This window comes from Cryptomeria japonica, chromosome 9, assembly GCF_030272615.1.
Source record: "Cryptomeria japonica chromosome 9, Sugi_1.0, whole genome shotgun sequence".
Taxonomy (NCBI): domain Eukaryota; kingdom Viridiplantae; phylum Streptophyta; class Pinopsida; order Cupressales; family Cupressaceae; genus Cryptomeria; species Cryptomeria japonica.
In genome coordinates, this window is record NC_081413.1 from 396704880 (window position 1) to 396718942 (window position 14063).

The following is a 14063-nucleotide window of genomic DNA, read 5'->3' on the forward strand; positions in this document are numbered from 1 at the left end:
GGTTAATCACTGTGATTAGATTGCTGTCAAATAGTGAATCTCATTGTAAAATTATATTGGTGTTACATAATAAAGATATGAGATTAGTGGCTGGGTTTTTCGCCTCCAAGAGGGAGGTTTTCCCAGGGTATCTACGTGATTTGTATTTGTTCTTCATTGCATTCTGATCTCTGCTGTTTATTGTTTAAATTTGATTGCTAAAATTAACATGGTATCAGGTTTTTAGGTTCATTCTAAATAATCAGATTATTAGTTGTCCTTCACTTTCAATTTGCTGTTAGTTTTGCAAGATGGTTACAGGTCTGAAAGTAGAGGACAAACTTGAAGGTGCCATCATAAGTTCCGTTACAGTTTGTGAAAGATAAGGATTTGACTGAGCCTTCGGATCTGGATGAGCTAAAGCAATTCAAGAAGTCTACCGTGAATTAGAAAGTTCAACAACAATGTCTGCTTGACAAATTAAAGGCATCGATGGGACGATAGCAAGAATAAGATTTCAGGTGCTCTCATTCCTCTATTCTCAATTGTAGGGTCCACCTAGTTGGAGATTTGCATCTGATTACCTTATTGTTATTAGTGTCTTATCTAGTGCACAAGGTTCTCTTGCTTGTTAACTACTTCATTTGAGGGTGCTTTCATATGTCGGTTTGTGCACTTGTTTTCAGATCTTATTATTGCCTAACTTTCTTCCTAAGGTTTGGAACAATCACCCTAGTTCGAGCCTTGTTCTTGTGTTAAGAATTTGTTCTAATCCAGTTTGAATTATTGAAGTTAGTTATGCCCTACTCTCTATTTTAAGTATGTTTATCTCTCAACCTATTTGATGTGGTTTGGTATGAATATGTAATGATCTGAATTGATGCATTAATCTAAATACATCCTTGGCACTTAAAACTTCAACATGTGTATTTAGATATAAATCTAGGAGTATTATGATGGATATAACAGGAAGCACAAATAGAAAGATGAATAAATTTATAGGAGATTCAGAAACATGAAACCTCAGTCATTGGTGTGATAGACATCCTACTTAGTATCTATGCCCAATGTTGACCTTACTATCTTCATATTATGATATGATCTTGTATGATACTTGTTGCATAGTTCTGATGCACTGTATTCTATCTAAGTTTTGAAATGCTCGATAGTCTTGCTGCTCTGGAATTATATACTCTTATGGTGTGTCTCTTGATTTGCATCAAATCTCTTAACATCGTATGGATTGCATTTTTCTGTTCTGTTTTATGTTTGGATAAGGTTGTCATGTAGGGCTGTGACGGTGTAACACTTGGTTCTCTTCAGCTCTTCATAATAGGCTCTCATGTTCTTTGTTATGCTGTTATTATAACCTTGCTCTGCTCCTCTTGTGTAGAGGATTGCCTTTAGCTCTAATGCATTTTTTGTCATGGCTTTCATCATCCTTACATAATATTCATTATGACACCATCTCTTCAAATTAAGCATACTGCCTATTACATTCTTTGAAGTAAGTATTCTCTTGATGATGAAACCTAAGATGAATGAGGTATCTAACTTATTGAAGTTGGCTTTCGATCATACGCTTGTGCTCAACTACAATGTGTATCCTTTTGAGTGGTTGATACTCATATCTGATTTTACGCATTGGCTGGAAAGACAATTAGGCTTATATACCTTGCTTATGGATTTTGTAAAATGTTTTCTGAAGTCATACACTTGCCTTAGTTTTCTAATATAGCTAACTCTCTGTTATTCAACTATGGAAAACAATTTTAGAATGTTGTGTAGCTTTACACTATGGTTGAAGTTGATCATAGATTGGCAATATCCTTTTGAGCGATCTTGGCATATGTTGTCAATGGTGGAAGTCTAGATAAGTTACTTTACATGTTAATTCGTTCTATTGGGATATTTAATCATGTTGATGCTTCTCTTCAAGAGTTTCTTGAATTACCATGCCTTCAAGCTTAAGAGGGAGCTTGGTTTCTTCACTTGAAGGTATGCCTTGATCATAATGATTGTGCTATAGGTTCATTTTGTAAAAGTGCAGTAAGGAAAAGATTGGTATTTCTCATATTTGATTTATGGTTGCCTTCCTTGATTGATTTTTATATTATGCAATCTTCATGAGACTTGATTACCACAATTTTATATTAAGAATCAAGAGGGAGTTCCATATGGAAGTTTTTGAAAATATGAAGCTAGATGTGTAGCTCATAGTTAGAAGGAAACATTTGCTCTTGCTGCTAGATATACTAATATTAGAACCTCTATAGCTAATGCTGCAGGCTGGAAGTTAGATATAAAGACTGTTTTTTAATGTTGTCTATATTGAATAACTAGAAGGTTATGAGAATCAAGATAGAGAATCTCATGTGTGCAGATTAAAGAAAAGCTCTTTACGGTCTCAAACAAACCTCTTGAGCTTGGTATGAGAATATTGTCAAGTATTTGATTAGGTTAGGATCTTGCAAGAATGATGCTGATTCTAATCCTCACTTTAAAAGTATTCAATAGTGAACTGCTAATTCTGTTTCTTATATATATGTGAATGATTTATTTCTAACTGTTGGAGATAGACTCATCATTAGATGTAAGAAAGAATTAGCCATTGAATTTGGAATGAAGGATCTAGGCCTAATGCATTACTGTCTAGGACTAGAAGTATGGCAAAGATCTTATCCTTAGTCAAGAAAATATGTCATTGATATGATGGATTGTAATCTATGTCTGCTCCTATGGAAACTAACTTAAAGAAGTTGAGTATTTCTGCAGCTAATTCTGATTTTGCAGATCCTTCAGAGTACAGGCAGTTGATTGGATCCTTGATGTATCTAGTTAACGCTAGACCAGATATTTGCTATGCAGTGAGTGCACTTAGCCAATTCATGAACCAGCCAAAGCATGTTCACTTGATGGCAGCCAAACACATCCTGAGATACTTGCTTGGAACAGTTGGCTATGGGCTGAAGTATCCAATCAACATAGTGATCAATTTGGAAGGCTACTCTGATTCTGATTGGGCTAGAAGTGTTATTGATAGGAAAAACACTTCGGGAATTTGTTTCAGCTTGGGTTCCGCTATGATCTCTTGGGCTTGTAGGAAACAGTCCTCAGTTGCATTAAGTACTGCAGAAGCCGAATACATTGCTTCAAGAGTGGCAACTAGAGAAGCAGTTTGGCTTCGCAAATTTCTTGTTGGGTTGTTTGGACAACCTTGGGAATCCATTGATATTTATTGTGATAATTAGAGTTGTATTAATAATGTCTAATAATCCCGTGTTTCATGACAGGTCAAAACACGTGGAAACTCATTATCACTATGTTCGTGATATGGCACAATGAGGTGCCATCCAGCTGAAATATATCAGCATTGTTGAACAGGTTTTAGATGTTCTCACCAAGCCTGTAGCTCGAGTGAAGTTTGAGTACTTCAGAGAGAAGCTTGGAATTGTGGAGAACACAACATTGATTGAGAGGGAGTCCCAATCTTAGTGATGCAATTTAGACTGCATCTGCGGGCAATGCAAGGTGGAGTCACCCTCTGCGGGCAATGCAAGGTGACATTGTATTCTTCTCTGGGAGAAGGCTGAGGTGTAAGACCTCTTCCACCCTCTGCGGGCAATGCAAGGTGACATTGTATCCTTCTCTGGGAGAAGGCTGAGGTGTAAGACCTCTTCCACCTTCTGCAGGCAATGCAAGGTGGATCTGTCCTCTGCGGGCAATGCAAGATGGACATCATGAAATGAGTTCATGATATTTATGTGTTTTATTGTAGGTATACTCTATGAAGCCTATACATTCATTCTCGCGGGCAATGCAAGATGAAAGTCATGAATGGATCATGACAAGTGGCAGATATCCTCCCTAGCTAAGAGGGAGTGTTGAAATAGTAGCTAGCTCAGATACCTATCTATTGTATTTTAATGTTGTCAATGACAATTAAAATACACATGTATTATCTATTATGTAAATCGAATTTTGGGCTGGACCCAATCATGTAGCATGGAGAAAATTAATTGTAACTTGTAACGTGGTGACACTAAAATGTTGCTTTGGGCTGGACCCAAACATATGTAACGTGTAGGCAATAAATGGAACTTAGGGCTGGGTCCAAACTCTTGTAACGTGGTCATTATGCATTGTAAAACATGCCCCAAATTTGGGCGCTAAAATAAAATATGAAATTGTATGCTAGCCGACTTGAAGGAAATGTAAAAGATGAATCTTGTATTCATCTTAGATCTCAATTCAATCATTCATCACTCAAGCAAATCTCTTTAATAACGAATTTTGGTTATGCAACACATCGACATACTTTACTCTTCAAAGTCAGCAAATTGTCTTCAACGAAGAGTTCTTCCAAGTGTAGCGAATTGATCTTCAATCTAGCAATTCAAGTCCTCAAGGTTGGCGATGTGATTCTTAAGGTTAGTGAACATCTTCTTGAAGGCAGCGAATACTTCTTAGTGATAGGAGTCATCATTGAAGATCATCGAATCATTCTTGAAGGCTGCCAACATCACTCTAAGATCAACAAACCTCATTTCTGGGACAGCAACAATTGTATTTCAGATAAGTTCATCACTTCAGCTTGCCCTAGGTTAATCACTGTGATTAGATTGCTGTCAAACAGTGAATCTCATTGTAAAATTATATTGGTGTTACATAATAAAGATCTGAGATTAGTGGCTGGGTTTTTCACCTCCAAGAGGGAGGTTTTCCCAGGGTATCTGCGTGATTTGTATTTGTTCTTCATTGCATTCTGATCTCTGCTGTTTATTGTTTAAATTTGATTGCTAAAATTAACATTCATCATCCTGTAAAAAACACTTTAATCTCTTCCTTGAAGAGAAGCAAGAAACAAGATAAACACCTGAGCTTGCAGGGACAAAACAAAGGATCCTTGATTGTTTATTTCATAAAACAATGGCATAACATGCTGGAGACAGTTACAATAAGAACATTGAATCTTGTATGCATTCTGGTTATACACTATTTGCAATGGCAAAATGACTACAAACTAAAAAAATGAATTGTAGCATACTCTTAATCTTCGATTGTACATGGAACATAATTCCTGTTCAGAACCAACCCCATCACACTGGCCCTGGATTCCCTTTTATAGGCACAAGGGAGGAAAACAAGCTTCAGGCCAGGTGAGACACACATGTCACAATCTGATTGCATGGGACAAAATACACAATGAGGTGTCCCTCTTCCTACTCTACACGCAATCCTTCCGGAGGCATTCAATGCAAGTAGCTATGAAGATAGCCTCTGGGACCTAGGACCACGAGCTCGAGGACAATCAAAAGTAGGTGTCTCAAGCCTCACAGAAATCTGCCGCATTTAGTTCATCCTCTACTGCATTTTGACTGACCTCTGAACCTAGATTACTATACTTAGTAATCTATACTTGCTCTGTGTCCTTTCATGTTCTCGGTTGGAGACCCTCTGATGTGTTCGAGGCAGTGAAATCTCATCGACTGATCTTTTGATTTCATGGAGCCGCTCAATTGATCTTCTATCCAATCCTCATTCAATGCGAGCTCCCTCTTGGGCTTTGTCGCTGCGATATGATCTGATCTAGCCACAAATCTTAACCTGCAATGCGTCGGCACAACAATTCTCTATTGACAACTTCTCTCCTTTCAACAAGTGGAAATTGACCCAATCAACACGTGCCATGTCTTCAAAATACTCCTCTCTGTCCTCTGGTAAACCTCTGTCAATCCTCCACGTGGACAATTTGACCATCGGGTTGCATGGTGGCATTTTCTGCAGGTCGCATAACATGCGTGTTGTTCGCCCTTGTGATTTCATTGTTTGGTCCTCAGTGAAAGATCCCAAATGGATCCTTTTGCTGTTGCTAGTGTAAATTCTTGATTAAACATACTATATTTTTGTAATTTTCCGGTGATCTTATAGAATAGATAGAAGTTGCAGAAAGGGATTGTTTCTTTTTGGGTTTTGATGTTATAAGTAAAGTATGTGATAAATAGCAACAACTGTGAAATAAAACAGTTAACAATGTTCATATGTAAGAACACTCGAGCAATCTGAAAATACTGCAAATCATACCAGGCAAATAACCTAGTTTTGTATTCAGCAAGAAGCCATACATTTATTTGGAGCTATTCTCAATTTGGATTGATGCCAGATGGAGGAATATTATTGGCAACGAACAAGGAAGACCAAATAAGCTGAATACAACCCTTCAAGCCAACATACAAACAAAGCGTGGTTGCAAAGGAGGCGTGGAAGCTGCTGCAAATCACGTGCTAGCTGAAATAGACCAACCACCCTGTTGAAAGCCCCAATATGCACGCTGAATCTTCAGGCCAAGAAGATGTGTCTTCTACCTTTGACAATCTCTGTGCAATCCTGGATAAATCCACTGTCAACTCCTGCTGAGGGCTACGTCCTAGCAAGCTCAGACCTGGGGTTTGTGTCCTAGACCAAAATCACTCTTCTAGAGCAATTCCCAAATTCGCAAGTTTCAAAATGATCAAGGATGCTATCAATTAGGTTTTAATCTCCTTATAATTCCTTTCCCTTTGCAAGTCGAACCCTAAAGAATAATAAAGCTTGCGCTTTATAATTAAAGTGACACTTTCCCAATTATGGCGTCAAACTATAGAAAAATATCACTTTATTGCGAATAAATAGCTTCAAGCATCCAAAAAGACTTCGGGAGGTGAGAATCATGTAGCAAAGTCCAAGACCTTTCCAATGAGCTATAACACATCGGCATATCAAACCAGATGAAGCCAGAAACCCCTTATTACTCCGAAATGACTAAATACATAGCCTTATTTTAATTTATTTAATCGCTAACTTAGGAAACAATTAATTATATTAAAATATCTCCAGATATCCAATAATAGCCCAAAATAACCAAACAATCATGAATATAACTTTGTCACCTATCTGTGACCGATGCCAGAAAAGCTGAGCTAAATGGCAGTCCCATCCCTAAAATCTAGGGATGCTCCTAGAAACTAGGAAACACACCTAAACTCCCTGAAACTGAAACCATGACATGGTCTCGTGGAACCTCCAATATGGGAACTGCCACAACCTCCTAAAAAATAGGGAATCTCCCTAAAATCAAGGAACTGCTCCCAATGGCCCTCAAACTGTCTAAAATGTCAACTCCGGATACTGAATACCCTGCATGAGTCTCTATCCACCAATACCAGCCTACGAGATCCAAATAATAGACCATCCCACTACTCTTCCCCTGTCACCTAGAAAGGGGACATTACACTCAGCGTCGCGAGATAACAGGTTTCACCTTCCTTTTGTTTTTAGTTATCTTGCGTTACCTTTGAGACATCACTTAACTCCCGTGGGATAAGCCCTTTCTTCATTTTTCCTTTGTTTCCTTATCCCGTGCGCCGTGGGGACACTCTCATTATCCTCACGGGATAAGCCTTTCCTCTATTGCCTTTGTCCTCTTATCTCGCAACCCTTGGAGATATCCTTTTTATCCTCACGGGATAAGCCTCCGCTACATTTTTCTCTGTTGGCCTTACCTTTTCCTATCCCGCAACCTACTATTCAACCACGCTTGACCTCGTGAGATAAGCCTCTTTTATGCTTTTCTTTGTTTCCTTATCCTGCGACCCATGGGGACACATTTATTACCTTCACGGGATAAGCCCTTTCTCTATCGCCTTTATGTTTCCTTATCCCGTGGCCCTTGGAGATATCCTTTTTATCCCCGCGAGATAAGCCCCTTGAGTCTTGCTTCTATCAGCCTTTCCTTATCTCGCGGTCCTTTCCTTATTGCCGTGGGAACGCGTGGGATAAGGAAATCTTTCTTTGTCTCTTTGCTCTCTTATCCCGCAACCTTTTGCTGACTAATGGGGACCCCTGCAGGATAAGGATTTCTTTAGTATCCTTTGTTCATTCTTGTCCCGTGCGATCAATCTTCATAATGAAGAGTGCCGCGGGATAAGCTTCTGCACTGTTACTTCCCTTGCCATTTCTTATCATATTGGAAATACCGCGGGATAACATTTTCTTTGTTCCTTTGAATCATTTCTTATCCCGCGATGCCTTTTCTCTGCTTCGGTTGTACCGCAAGATAACATTTCCTCTTGTGTAATATTATTTCCTTCTACCACGCGATTGAGACCTACTACAAATACACTCGCGGGATAAGCTATGCCCACACATTTCTTTTGATCTGCTTATCTCACGCGACTGATATACCAAGGCCGACGCTTAAGTGAATATTTAGAGCATGTGGGGACTTATAATGGGTAAAGTGATCATTCGATGGGGCCTTCCTCGGGGAAAGTTGTTAGTCCCAACCGGTGCTGAGAGGGGAGGGGTGAATCAATGCTATACTGGTTCTAGCAGATTTAACCTTAATCAAAGTTTCTGCTCAAACTTAACACTTACCAGTATAAGCAACATTAATAAGAAACATGCACACATAAAATCAATTACACATGAACACCAAGGTTTATCTCGTGGAAACCCAAATGGGAGAAAACCACGGTGTGAGTAGAAACTCACAAAATCTGCACTCTTCCGAAGTACGCCTGGTGAGGAGCCATCCTTGTTAGGAGATTACAAAGACATTGTCAGGTGCCACCCGGTTAAGAGATTTTCTTCAAGGCCTGTTAGAACCTTTACCCTGTTAGAGGTAGCCTTGTTAAAGGACATAGGATCATCAATTAAGATGTCACCCGGTTAAGGGATTTTACTGTTGTAGTTATTAGAAAGCAACAAAGAGAATGATTTGCTATAATAGCTACTCTTAGCTTAATCAGATCCAATTGAAGCTCTTTGTTTTGACCACCGGTTACACTTGCTTTGCACTCTACTGGTGCTCTGCATTTCACTTGCTCTGCACTCTACAGGTGCTCTGCATTCTTTCTCTACTCTTCACACTATCCGAGCTCTGCACACTCTCTTCACCACTCTGCTATTCACTTAGCAGTTCTGCACTCTTCTCACCTTGTTGGATCCCCTCTCTTCAAAATTGCACTTAGCAATTTTACGATCAAACTTTTTGGTTTTCGCCAAAAACCTTTATACCATATTTTACCAACACATACTTGCTGATTCCTAAATGAGTTTACACCTAACACTTGGTAGATTTGAAATTCAAATCTTCCCAAATCTTCCCACACTTTCTCTGAATCTTCCCACACTTTCTCTGCGCACTCTCCATCATTCTCGCCAACAACTCATCCTTATCTGCCACCGCAACTCATAATTTTAGCAACTTCTGGGTCGTGTTCTGCCTGTTTAATGTGAATGGGAAAATCCGCACAAAACTTCACCTTAACTGATTGCTAACTGTTGTAGACTTCACTAGCAGTTTGTTTGATGATATCTCATCCTGACTGACTCACCTTTGGTGATCGCATCCAAGTTACTAGTCACTGCTCCGAGATTCTCGATGGATATCATCCTTCAACCTGTATCACCGGTTCACCGGTGTAATTCTTCATCTTTTGCCACCAGTCACTGATCATCAATCAGACTGATCACTTGTCTTTCCAGAATGTGTCGGTCGTGCATAAGACTACTAAACTGCAATTTGAGTGTAATATCCCAGTTATTTTTTTTTTCGGCCAACAATAGTCATCCACAAACAGATAACCCATTAAGGTTAGAAAGCATAAACTGAAAACATGCTGGGAAAAGCAACCCTTCCACTTGCTGATCACCAAGTGCCCAATGTGGGAAGGTGAGAGCATACGGTGTTGAAGGGGATTGTTAGCTTCAAATAACTGGAAACAATACAATGCTTGGACGGCAAGCCAACCCCTTCCGCTTATCCGACGAGAATGCAAGAAACTTGGCGGTGAACCAGCCAAGAGAGACACACAAAGGCACAAATCACTCGACCGCAATATTTTAGCGGGAGGACTGAAATTACAAAACAATCTCAACTCAACCGCTTATGCAGCGGGAGGACCATTACACTTAGACATCACTCGACCACTTATGCAGTGGGAGGACTGAATTACAATTTACTTGAAAATAGGCGGCAAGCTAGCCTCTTCCACTTTTCAACGGGGTGAGAATTACAAATCAGAATTGGTTAGTAGTACTACTACATAACCTTACAATAATAATGATGATGTGAGAAGAGAGTAATGCTGAATATCCAAATAAGAACATGAAATTTCTGCTAACATCAAATCTGTAGGCTAGAATTGCAAAACCAGCAGCCTATGGAATCACTAAAATGCTTACAACTCTCACAATACTTATCCAAAACACCCAAAATCAGTCCCAAACCAACACTAGGCTAGCAACGATGAAATCCAACCAAAGACAAGCTATCATAACTCCCTTATTTATTTGGCATGCATCCCAATGCACTTCAAAACCCCATGCCTAGCTAAGGAATTTCGATTTTATATAATAAATTCAATGCTCAACAAAAGGTGCCACAAAAGTACAGTGTAAATCACCAGTAATAGGAAGGATGAATGAGCCAATACCCATAACTGTCAGTCACTCCAACAGAGAGGTATGATCAAAATCTACTTTAGCCACAGGCAAACCAGCAAATTCCAAAATCACTCCAAACACGAAAAAGGACTAAGATACGCTTTGAGGGTATGGTAGATTACAGCACACAACTAGGTACTATATTTCAAGTACGAAACCGGGAAGCACTAGGGAGCTGCACTCCGAAGCCTCAAAGTTCTGACGCTAATCCGACAGCATAACAATGCAAATTTTCAAGATGCCAAGAATGGGAGCCCAAGGCTCTTATTTATAACATCAACACCACTAAATTCAAATGCAAATGCTTCAAATTCACTTTCCCATTTGCATTTCATTACTTCTCACGTGGAACCCAAGGATGGCGCCATTCCTCAAGTCAAACCTCACGCCAAACAACAACCACAATTTTTACTTAGCAAACACTTGAGATGAAATAAAATAATATCTCCATTAACAATTTGACGTCCCCTTCTAGACATAAAATTCGCCTAGCACTTAGGAGATATTATGCACTATTTCCAAAGCCAATAAATTAGTAGTAAAACTAATCAAATTAATTAAATATTAAACCTTAGGATAAGGAAATAATATTTAATTATGTCACTTATGACTCCAATACTGATTATTGCCAAAATCAGGATGAAGCTGAGCCAGGAAGACCATTGAGTTGCTGTAGGATCAAGACCCTGTCCACTGCCAAAAATAGAAATATGCCATACTGCCACTTACTAAAAATAGTAAGTCGTGAACTACTTCTCCGAAAAGCATGATCTTCGCGCCCAGTGACAGAGCATGGAGAGCTTAGTAGGACAGTATCACCAAAATGGCCAACCCCGGACTTACTAAAAATAGTAATTCCTTGCCTCATCAATGCTTGACCCTCATTCTTCATTCCACCTAGCCTACGGGTCTCAGGAATAGGCTAATGGACCACTGGAAGGACATCAACGAGAAGGGGACATTACAGTCCGCCCTCACCAAAATTGCTTGCCCTCAAGCAACTGTAAGGCTGGATGCAGTAAAACCTCCTCATTTTCTCACGTGGCATCCTCTTCTCGTAGATTTTTCCATTTGATCAAGTATTCCCTGATCACTCTTCTCCTCAAAGATCGTTCCCTGAAATCAAGGATAGCTTCAGGGACCAAAACCAACTCTCCCTCCTCATCAAGCGGAGGTAACTCAGTTGAAGCAACAACATTATGTCCTAGGGCCTTCTTAAGGCGAGACACATGAAATACATTATGGATCTTGTTGCTTGCTGGCAATTCCAACTCATACTCGACTTCTCCAATCCTCCTGCTGACTCTGAAAGGCCCATAGAATCGTGGCTTCAATTTCTCAGGCCCACTCTTCTTGAGAGTAGATTGTCTATAGGGCTGGACCTTGTTGATGTGTTTTTTACGCACATGCGAACACAAAATAAAATACCTAAAGGTACCTTATCCTCTCTTGAATAAAGCCTCTGAATGCTAAAGATATCGCGAAAAGGATCAATCAGGGTGACTTCAAGGTTCGTCGTTGTAGGATCTCTACGTGTGGATAAGCTCTCGGTGGTATGATGTGATTTTGCTGGAATCACAAGGGGACTTACACTTGATGACTGAACTTCTGATTTGCTTTGAATATTGCTGGAACACAGGATTTTACTAGCTTTGATTTGAAAAAAAGGAAAAAAAAGATGAGGGTGAGGGAAGGATCTAATCCTAACACTAAGAATGTAAGAGCAATGAATGATCTTTGATGAAATTCTAACTAAGTCTTGTTTTGACATCCCAGGACCATCTCCACAAGGTTAGTGTGATCTTCGAAGGAAAGCTTTATGATGTTCAAATCATCACTACAGACATAGACACCATCAGGCTGATGCATATCAATGAAGAAGTGACAATTGAAGTTAAGCTTAAGCTAAATGATTTCAGTTGACTACACAAGGCAAGTCTGCAATCAACAAACTGCTAGTAGTATAGATATACGAATTCCACCATCAATCAAGCACATTTCTTCCACTCATCTAATAACATGAAATCAAATATGAGAAGTATAGAGACCATGTAAATTGTCGAATCAACCCATAAATTTCACCATTTCTTCAATGAAGTTTCACAAGTCTTTTACAACAACATCTTGGCAACAATCTTTGCCTTCTCTCTCTACTCTACTCTAATTGCTATTCTATCAACTAGCTAATCACCTTCTAACTACTCTCTAATCGCTAACTTCTTTCTAATTGCTTCTAACTGCTTTTACATAATGAAGAGTCGGGGCTTATATAGTGCCCTTAATACAATTCGATGCCTAAGATCAGTTTGAGATCAATGGCCAAGATTCAATAATGAAAACCCTAATTAGGGTTTGTTACAACCATTACATAACATTTAATGCTTGACCAATGATAAAATTTGTATTTTAAGGACACATGTCTTCTCTGGAAAATTCAACCAATAGATAGCTGGGGTAGGTACATCGAAGTTTGTGCCACCTTCCATGAATTAGGTACATTGAATCTGGACGTGCTGAGGTGGACCACACCGACTGGAGAAGTGATGACTAGGATGCCACCTCGTCTGACACTTGTATCTTGGTAGATATTCAACTTGATGTTGTTGAGAAGCTAGTTTTAATTAACTCTTCTGGAACTATCTGCTCCTTCAACGAACCCTTTGCTCCGACTTCTTTTGTCTCTGATGTGCAGGATGTTGATGTACCTCGCCTTGTAATGTTGGATTGGAAGAGGTCGCCCTTGTTGATGTTTGATCGAAGAAAGCCATCCTTGTCGATGCTAGACTGGAGGAGGTCGCCCTTATCCTTGCTTGATCTTCTTGGAGGAGATCGTCCTTGATCTGGCTTGATTTTCCAACTCCGGGATCTCCATTTGATGCCTACACAAAATATTAAAGTTAGTCTTTTGAGCATCAAACCTCAAAGCATGAAATTTAAGACCTTTCAAAGGTAAAACTTAAGATATTAATTTGAAAAAGGTCATGATAAATCAAGAACTATACATTTTCAAATTAATAATGAATGGAAATCGGATTTTCAAGACTTAGATTTTACAAAATTGCAATGGGAGCATAATAAGTCTTGAATGAGATCTTCAAAAAAGTAATTCTTCATACCTTCCCTTGAGTACTTAAGTACAAAACCTTGAAAAATGAAGGAAGAAGACTGGATTTTGTTGGGCAAGATTTATAGCCATCCCTTGGATGAAGTACACCTCCTTTAGCCTTCAAAAAAGCTTCACCTTCCACTAGCTTCTCCAAAATCTGGAAATTCACCTTCAATCTAGCAAGAAATCTGCCTCTCCAATAGCCTTCAAGATGAATTTCGCCCTTCTTAGTCTCCACACTTAGTAGAAATTCGCTCCACTCCAGCTAGATTTCGCACCTTCAATTAGCTCTCCAAATTCGCACTTAAAAGGATGATTGAATGATTTGAATTGTGAAAAAACACCTCCAATATATAGAGCGCTTTACCTTGATTCTTGTTGAGGCCGACCTAGCAAATAAGCTTTAAAATAAAATAAAATCCCACTAAGAAGAAGGCCGACTTGTCAAAATAAGTAAAAATAAGGGCTTGTGCGCTCCACATTTAATTTT

The 14063-nt window shown here is 39.2% G+C and overlaps 1 protein-coding gene across 1 annotated transcript in view; it reads left to right on the plus strand.

The window, feature by feature from the left end:
• The first annotated feature begins 390 nt into the window (after positions 1-390).
• The window catches only part of LOC131073052 (ubiquitin carboxyl-terminal hydrolase 27), a 164626-nt gene continuing 150953 nt past the window's right edge, over positions 391-14063 (plus strand). Inside the window, exon 1 of the mRNA XM_058009417.2 lies at positions 391-500. The gene's annotated coding sequence lies outside the window, so the exon portion shown is untranslated. The remainder of the gene's footprint in view (positions 501-14063) is intronic.